The sequence below is a fragment of the Oncorhynchus kisutch genome, linkage group LG18 (assembly GCF_002021735.2).
Source record: "Oncorhynchus kisutch isolate 150728-3 linkage group LG18, Okis_V2, whole genome shotgun sequence".
NCBI classification, from domain to species: Eukaryota; Metazoa; Chordata; class Actinopteri; order Salmoniformes; family Salmonidae; genus Oncorhynchus; species Oncorhynchus kisutch.
The window spans coordinates 60,662,825-60,673,136 of record NC_034191.2 but is presented as its reverse complement, the minus strand read 5'-3'; positions in this window follow the sequence as shown (position 1 = coordinate 60,673,136).

Sequence of the window (10,312 nt, the reverse complement as noted above, 5' to 3'; positions counted from 1 at the left end):
TATGCTTTCCCATTAAGTGTTTTTGTGGAGGTTTTGTGTTATTTCAATGTACTCAACCCATTTTCAGCCCAAATGGAAAATTCACTTGACTAATATTATGTTGGCCATTGAGGATGTAACGCATAACCCCTATGCGTTATCAAAGCAATAACCTTGATATTTACACTTCCCAACCCTTGCCATAATATTCTAATATCCTGGTTCTATTTGCTCTCTTAACGATGGAAGTATTTTAATAAACAGAGTGGGTGGAGAGGTGTGAGCTGGCAATGGGGACATTAAAAGCTATTCACACAGTGGCAACGAGGACGTAATCAGAGTGTACACAGACACATATACACACACAAACACACGCACGCACACACACACACGCACGAGGCGATCCGCCGGGTAAAGGTTAGATCTGAGAGAAAATTGGCTTTTCTATATTGAATAATTAATGTGATCATCTTCTCTCTGATGGCCCTGCTCTCATTCGCTGGGACACTGCTTCATGTTAAACAAACAGGACATCTGATTGGTCAGGGGGAGAACTTAGGGGTTCTACGATATGCTGTCAACATTATACAAGCTCAGGGGACTCCAGTGACATGTAAAATGTTTGCCACTTGGCTAGCTGAGCTAAAGACATAGTTATTTCACCTGAAATGAAATAGGCCACAGTCCTTTTGACAATTCTTATAAATAACCAACCAGACAACATCATTATTTGTGAGACTTTTAAATCAGCGCCAAGGTTTCAGCTTTGTACTGTAACAAAACTCCCTCTTTCTCTCTTGAGATAGACCCACATGCTTCCAGGATAAATGTCATATCTCTCTCTATGTGCAGCCGGGCTGGGCAGCAGGCAGCCTCAGAGACAAAGTTATTACAGAGGCAGAGCTGCCAAAATGGATGACACTGTGGTGGGTAGACCACTTCTCCCTTTTATTTCTTAATAAAAGGATTTCTCTCACCGACGGCTGATAGATTTCTGCCTGTTTCTGCCTGGAGAGAAGCAAAGGAGAGGGGAAACCCGAGGAGGATATGTTTCCTGACAGTGGGTCTGTCTTCTTAATGACACAGACTTCAACATAACCTTCAATAGCCGCGCGCCGCACATGGTGCCCGGGCAGAGCCGCCCTCTTCACTGACAGTTTACCCAGGTCCCCCGGCTCCAATAAATGTCATGCACTCATCACTCTCTGACCACCGGCCAATTTGAAACCCCGACTTAAAGGACGAGTCATAAATCGGAACATACAGACCCCATTTTTCGCTCTCTCTCAGGTCTATCTATGTGTGTGTGTGTGTGTTTGGCCTGAGGAATCTCCACCTCTCCACCATAATATTCCATATGTTCATTTTAGCTCCCTCCCTCCACCTCCTCCTCCTCTTCCACCTCTCTCTCTCTTCGTCTTCTCCTTCTTTATGGCCAACATTTAAAGCCCTGATGGTCTCGCTAAGCTAGCATTTGTCTGGAGGGCTTATGGGGTGTTGGAGGGGGTGGGCAGAGGTAATATTTACCATGTGTGAGGGATTTCATAACTCACCACTGGTATAGGCAGTTTTCATAGAGTTGATGGGGTGATATTAGAGGCATGGTATAGGCAGAGTGAGACACTCTTTAGATAAGGTTGAGGGGAGGTTAGGGGCATGGCGGTATGAAGAGGTTACTATTTCCCACTGCAGGAATGACCTGCGAGATAAACAAAGATGATAGATTATTTGAGGCTGCCAAATATACTAAAAAACAAGAGCAGTAAAACCTGAAATCTGTTTTCTTGATGAACGCTCCACACACTGGTGACCTTACTTATGGAGATCAAAACTACATTTCAAGGAGTGACACTTGTTACCCATAACCCTCCATTTAACTTTCCATGGCTACGTCCAAAATGACACCTTATTCTCTGCACAGTGTACTACTTTTGACCAGAGCCCTATGGGCCCTGGTGCTCTGGTCAAAAATAGTGCACTATATACACTCTTAGAAAAAAATGTGCTATCTAGAACCTAAAAGTGTTCTTAAGCTGTCTCCGTAGGATAACCCTTTGAAGAACCCTTTGGGTTCCAGGTAGAACCCGTTTTACTTCCATGTAGAAACCTGTACATGGAACCCAAAAGAGTTCTACCTGGAAGCAAAAAGGGTTATCCTACGGGGACAGCCGAAGAACACTTTTGGTACCCTTTTTTCTAAGAGTGTAATGAATAGGGTGTCATTTCTTCCCCAGTACTCTCTCCCCATGCTCATTTTCCCTGGTCGTCAGGACCTTGGCTGTCAGAGGGTTGTTGGACGAGTGCAGCCTCTCACAGTGACAGGTATTCATGTGTGATTAATGGGCCAGGACCAGCTCTGTGTGCGTGAGGCAGAAGTCCTATCAAACCAGAGAAAATCACAGCAATTAGTGACTGACTGATGAGGTCACTCACCATGCTGTTTCCTGCTGGGGGTTTAGAATATCCTGTTCACCCTGACACTACTCAGAATGACTATAATACACCACAGAGACACATAGATAAAGGCTTTGTCCATCCTGTTTGGGTTGCATTTGTTTCCTGCAAAGCTGAAGACATTTGTTTAGTCTCTGAGTCATTCAATTATAAGAACCCAGCATTCAAAATGCAACACAAGCAATTGACAAAATGAGAGATCCATCCTATTCTCATCCATAGGGATCAGGCGTTCGGGGGGGGGGGGGTCGACATGGGAGCGTAAGGTGTTTTTAAAGAGGAACCAAAGAGCAATCTCCATTCCTGTCACCTGTGTTCTGACCACCCCAGAGGGCAGGGGACACGGGCGGACCTGGACATCTGACCCACAGATTTAAAATGGAGGCTTGAACAAGGCCCTTCCATCACCAAGGGTCCAGAGTGATGAACTACACCCACACCTCCATGAGACAGCAACAATACATCCCTTCAATTCCTCCCTCCCTCTGTCCATACCTTCCAATACCTCCTTCTCACTCTCTCGCTCTCTCTCCCTGCACGAGTGTCTAGCCTTCACCTAGGTTTACCCATTCGACTCATCCCCCCTTCAACTCTCCACCCCTTCACCTCTCCACCTCTTCTCCGATCCATCCATCCCTCCACCCAGCCCACCACCTCCTCAACCCCTCCTTAAAGACATCGCGGAGATGCAATCATTTCCAAACTCCTTGTGAGTGATCCCCCAGCCCGAACGTATGCGTGTTAGGGTGTTAGGGTATTCAGGCCCACGGGTGGCAGATGACTGATAGCGCTGTGTCTGCGAGGGGAAACTGAATGATGGCTGTTGGACCACATGGTAACAGAACAGAGGGTGTGTATTTAGACAGAGCTGGGGAGAGGAAGGATAGAGCAGCAGCCAAACCTACCCTGTCCTGCAGCTCAGATCCTACCAAATCAGCACAAGCAAGATTATTAGACTTATCTAACATTATCATACCTTGTATCATACATTTCTAAGGCTGATAAGTCATTATTTTGTAGAATCACTTTATGCAACGTACATTAAATCTGACCTAATTAACACATTATAGATGCATTAATAGAACACCATAATATTTGCATGGTAGGTAGTCCAGTGGTTAGAGTGTTGGGCCAGTAACCAAAAGGCTGCTGGTTGGAATACCTGATCTGACAAGGTAAAAAATCTGCCGATGTGCCCTTGAGCAAGGCACTTAACCCTCGTTTGCTCCAGGGATGCCGTACTACTATGGCCGACCCTGTAAAACACATTTCACTGCACCCATCTGGTGTATGTGACAATAAAACATATTTGTTGTTAGTCGGTATAAGTGATCCAGTATATCTGTGTAAGTTGGGGGAAAAAATGACTATGAGTACTCTGAGTAGTCTTTTGCCAACTCACACCTGGCCCTGGCCATTGTAGCAAACCATTTCCTTCCAGTTGAAGTGATTTGGAAGAACCTCCTGTGTGCAATCAGGTCCACCCACACAAACAAACCACAACAGACTGTTTACAGGACAATAATCATACTCACATATTGGTAATTAGGTGTCAACGGCACCCTCAAGTCTAGCAACCCTCTGGAAGGTATTGATCCCTAAGCTGTGGTAAACAACACAGAGTTAAATGGAAGACACAACCACCAGTAGTCATAATAGCTTTAATCCGCCTTAAAATTCGGGCTGGACAGTTATCAACCAGACGGAAGGGGGCGGGGGGGGGGTTCTGACAGCGCTATTGCCGATGACGACTGACAGGCGAAGGTTTTGGAGCACTGGTTGTGGTGTTGGGGAGGAGTGACGCATTGTCTCCTGGGTAATGCTGGCCTACGGTAATGAGTCCTCAACGTGGCTGTCTCCCAGGCACCCAGCTTGTCTGGAGGAGGAAAGTTTACTACAACTTATGTGATCACAGAAGCGAGTGCTGATTTAGGATCAGTTTTTTCCTTTGAGATCAAAATTAATAAGATTACATGGACAGAAAGAACCTGATCCTAGATCAGCCCTCCTAATCTGAGATGCTTGATACATACGACCCCAGCCCAGCTTTACAAGGTGGCTGTGGGATTGTTGTTTTTGAAGTTGTGCTGTTGGGTCCACTACATCACCCACAGAGTAAGGCCCCCATTTGGGTTTCTCCCAAAGAATAGACATGCACACATATGCACATGCGCCCCCCCCCCCCCCCCCCAATAGTGTTTTTCAAATCTCCGCCTCGGCCCAGCAGCCCTCCTCGATTTAATAAGGAATTACAATTATTTGTCATTCTAATCTGTCTAGTCAGACAGAAGGAGACGTAAAAACGACGGTAAGGCCATGTTGGACAACAGGGCGTGTGTATGATTCATCACTCTGTCCTCCGGCCCCAGATTAATATTTGAATGTAATTATTACTTCCCTAGCCATTAGCGTACTGGCTAAATGAAATCATGTGAAAGAGGTATTTCATTAAAGTTACCACAGATGGGGAAAGGAGAAATCACTGGAGAGGCGATCCCAGTCCTAGATGACCGATGGGACCCTACAGACAGACATGGAACACTCAGGGTTCTGGAATGCTGTTCTGCATTTTAATGTGGAACTGGTATGATCGTTGCAGTGTAGCCATGGCTATAAAACATTCAGAAGGACATCCCTTTATTATTTAGGCCACAATAAGCAAGACATAAATCAATGACTAGATCGAAATGTTTGGATTGAATTGGATTTTATACAAACACTTCTAATGCGGAAATATTGAGTCATTGAAAGGGGTCAGCGGCTTTATAAATAGGCTGAATGAAATACAATGTACAAGGTGAACAGGTGTTGAGAGCCACAAAAAATGCATTATAGTTGAAATATTAGAAGACCAATATAACTTATTTTAAATAAACTTGATTCATAAACATTTTCTAAGGAATGTATTACTTTATTTTTCTTCTTTAAAAGGACAACAAATTGTATTTAAAACTGTTAGCCTTTCAGACAGACTGTTACTGTACCTATAATACATACGGTAGATATTTTTGAACAGAGCTGCAGTTCAATCAATTACAAAGCTGGCTGACCACTGTTTAGGTAAAAATGTCTGGGATGGGGTTGGAGAAATGCTACCACTCAAATTAATAGACAGAGCCATACAAGAGTTCAAAATTATAAGAAGACAGTTGGTGTGTGTGCGTGTGTGTGTGTGTGTGTGTGTGTGACAAACACACTCAGTGGAAGAAAGCCAAGTGGGGTTAGCTAGCTGGAGGTGACAGCTTAAACACTGTCAGGTATGTTTGTGTCCCACTGTGTTAAAGAACACACACCACGCTGCATGGCTCTATACTCACATATCATTTGCACTGCTGCTATAAGGGCATCAAAAGAACGAAGACATTTTGTAAATGAGAGGTTTGGGGAGGATCATATCATACAATAGATCCATACCAACTCAGATGGATCTCAAGGGGCATTAACACACACACACACACAGAAGCCGTCACAGTATGAATGTGGTGATCTGAGGCAGGGTGATCCTTAATGCTAGTGACTGGGTCACATGGTCATATGTAACGGAACCCTCCCGCTCTAGAACCATACTAGCTCCATTCTCCACTCCTCCACTGAGCTAATGTTCTGTCACAGCTAATGAGAGTGGTGGAACCAGAGTGATGGATCCGCTCTGGCATCTCCTCACAGAGAACTAGCATACACTCAGTGTAGTGGAGATAGAGATCTCTGCTCCTTAGACTCCTATAGGGAGGTGTTGTGTGTCAATGTGTATAATACAGGGAGACACATTCGCTAATTACTATTAGCTTGTGTCATGTTAGGTCCTTTCTTACTTTGAGCCAACGGTTTGTGAAAGAAACCTAGTTGTCTTCATATACTGTAAAACATTATGCATCAACTATATTTAATTGTGAATTACACCAAAACAAATCCTAACAGTTTAACCATTAAGGCAAGGTAGTATGTGGGTTACAGTCCACAACAATAACACTGCCTTGTATAAAGCGAGCAGACACTTTTTACAAGGTTGGTTCCCTTCCGGCTAGAGGGGACAGCCTGTTTTGTCCTTGAGATCCTGGACCCAGCGTGGCTCTCATACTCTCAATGGTGATTTATAGATGGTATTGTTGTGCTTCTCAATATTGTTCAATACACAGCCTGTGATTACCTCGTCCCCCTGCCACTCTGGACCTTGTCATGGCTTCCTTCCAAATGGCACCCTATTCCCTATGTAGTGCACTACTTTTGATCAGGGCCCATAGGGTTCTCATCAAAATGTGTGCACTATATAGGGAATAGGGTGCCATTTCGGACATAGCACCAGGCAGACATCTCAGACAGGGACTATAAGGCCCCTGATGGCCCTGGGGCCCCTTGTCAAAATCATTGTTTTGGGCAGGATTTTGATAGCCTGGAATCCAAACTGATATGTTCTGTTTTAATGGTGAAATTGAGCATATCAGTTTAGATTCCAGGCTGAGTTTTTGGGGTCATTTCAGTTTTAATAAGAGGGAATTCAACACTGTTTGTGTTATGTGGGCAGGAAAAGGGAATGCACTGTCATGGGCCTGTCCTGTCTAACCATGTAAAGCACCCGTTGAAAGGGCACATACAACAACCTACGCATGAAGATATGCACACAGCATAGGATCATATGCACTCCAAAATACTGATGCCACAGGGAAGAAGTCGTAATATATCCTGTTCCCCAAAAAACATAGTGAACGAGAGTTTGGCCATGCTTTCAAATGATCTGTAACTTGACACACCTAAAACAAAAACTATTTGCATGTGTTACAACATACACATTAAATAAACAGCTGTTAAATTGGACTGGATGGAATATGAAGTGGAACGGCGTTCATCCACGTTTGGATGGAGGACAGGACGATGCTAACTGTCAGATGGACATAAAACTGTCAATTAAAAATGATCTCTCAGAGCCTATTCATTTTGAAGTCAGTTCCACGACCACTATCCCAATTTAAGCCCTGATATTACCGTAGTGTCCGAGTTAGCTGAAGAGCTGTTTCAATTCAATCATTATATTGGATAACACAGTCACAGAAAATAATAGTCTACTTACTATCAGAATTAAACAATTCGTTGATCTCTTTGAGTACACATCATTCGGTTATGTTACACTTCTTCAGAAAGCAGGGAAATCTATGCCCTTAAGCTGTGAAGCGTGGTGGTTCGTATGTGCTGGAAAAATGAAAAATGAAAGCAATAGTCTTTATGCAATGCCTGCTCTCTTCCTAGTCCACTTTCTCTATCCATAGTGAAATGCATACAACTTTTCTTTGAAATATTGGAATTGCTGTGGTTTAATGATAATAAAAAGTCAATTTGTGCAGCTAACCGTAACAAGACAAAGGAGCTTGCAGACACTGCCACCTATTGGCAAGAGAGGAAAGCTATATGGCTAAACTAAAGCATAGATTGTCTAACTCCCAAATGGCACCCTCTACCTATAAAGTGCACCCTGTGGGCCTATGTCAAAACTAGTGCACTATATAGGGAATACGTTGACATTTGGGATGCAGCCATAGACATTGATGTCCGTGGCAAAGTGTCTTCTAGCAGTGATCTGAAAAGCCTTCGCTGTGATGGATGGCAAAGCCCAGCTGACCATATTGCTGTGCTAATAAAAACCTGCCCTGCAATTCACATAGCTCACTGTGTTTTGTTTTTTTTACCCCGGCACCATTGCTTTTAAGAGAAAAACTGGTTTAGGTGTCAAAAAGAACGATGCCCCTCAGAACGCGACTCACCTCAAGAGGTATAGAATGAAAGGAGAACTATATTTACAACTACATTTTCTCCCGGCTTGAGACAGCAGGAAAGCCCTTACAGATGAAACGTTTACCTCACGACTCCTTACTTGAACCTTTTGACTTCATTGCTTCATTACAAGATGGGCAGTTACCGTACAATAACAATCATTTTAAATCGAGAAGTAAAAAAATAAGGATAAAAAGATACAGCATAAGAATTAATGGATGAAATAAAAAAGAAGACCTTTAAAGAAGACAAAAGCAGTGTGTGTATAAAATACAGTGCTGCTAACACTGTCAGATGATGAGGAATGATCTGACGGTGAACAAGCTGTTGCCATGCAATATGAACCATGGGCCATCATGGTGTCAGTATACAGTGCAGTCAGCGGAGGACCGCTGGGTACACAGGAAGTCACTCGTTATCTCTTTGTATCCAGGGGCATCTGTAAGGCCACTTCCTGTTTTAATTACAAGGAGAACAATTAGTGACAACATTTTATAATTCATGTGCAGGTGATCCAATATATGTATTGGAGTTAACCATTTCACCTTCCATGAGATTATAGAGGTTGCAGTAGTTTGTGCCGTGATCTCTAATGGCATACCAGCTCTCTGAGACAGACATGGCCTGCAGAGAAAGAACGATTCTGGTTAGAAGAAGTGTTTAAGACCTGAGACATGTTACGGTAGTGTTAGCTGCAGATAACCCATAAAAAGACATGTGATCCCTAAATAAGCCTACACATATTATTATCCTTATATGTCATATGGATGTATAGAAATGACAACAGGATCAGAGAATATCCCTCCTACCGAGACGTGACAGTGGGTGAAGAACTCAAAGGAGACCAGACGGAACGTCAGGTCATCGACAGTCTTCTTAAATGGTGTGGTGTGTTTGGCTGCTATGAAGTGGATAGAGGCTGCCTGGAGCTGGGGAGCAGAGAGAAAGAGAAACAAAGAGATAAAGAGAAGGAGTTCAAGAGAGAGTAGACGGGTCATAGTCTGCAGTCGGAAATATGCAACACACATAGGGTTGTAAAACCACCAGTATTTTACCAAAGTTACTGGAATTTTCTCTACTTTTGGTCATTAACAGGTAATCTATGGTAACTTTGGCAATTTATACTTAACTGAAAATATATTCATATAAAATATGAATTCAAGAGAAAACAGCTAAATTAATTTTAAAAAGCATCTAAACAATGACAATTTCAAATGAACTTTTCCAACAACTTACTTTTTTGACAACTGCCACCAGTTTGGCACCAAAACATTTACAACAATCACATATTGACAGAGTAAATAAAGTTGAGTAAAAATATAAAGGATAATTCATGGAGAAACCCTCACATTAAACACCAACGGTATTCACTAAGTTGATTGATTATATTTAGGTCACAGGTGGTTGGTGGCACCTTAATTGGGGAGAATGGGCTCGTGGTAATGACAGGAGCGGAATGGTATCAAATACATCAAACACACGGTTTCAAGTTGTTTGATGCAATTCCATTTGCTCCATTCTGGACATTATTATGAGCCGTTCTCCCCTCAGCAGCCTCCACTGATTTAGGATAATGTTTTACAGCTTTGTTACAATGTTTTAGATTCAAATAATCTCAATTTATGATTTTATATATTTGACATGTTTTGAAAATTCCATAAAAGGCTTGTGAACGTTTCAACTTTGAAAGTTACCAGTAATATACTCTTCTTTTGCAACCCTAAACACACACAAGTAATTATACGATATAAAAACACACACCATACCTTGTAGAGGCACCTCTGTCCCCCCATCACACAGCTGGACATGGTCCTCCACTGCTTGATCTGAGTGACCAGACCTTCATAGACCTGTCTACAGGGGATCCCAAAATACCTGTAGTAGGACCCAGAACATAGAAACACATCGATGACGAGGCTTAATACTTAGTCTCGTCGGGCCATCAGCTTGTCTAGTTGAGAAGCTTGGGCCCCAGAAGCTACTCATTACTAGTGTCCACCACAGTCATTTCAGGTAAAATGGCACTGGCACCATCTTGTGGATACAGAGGGTAGTGTTCAACTGGGCCTAACAGAACTGCTAATTCAATTCACAAGTGGTTGTAATAAATCAGCAC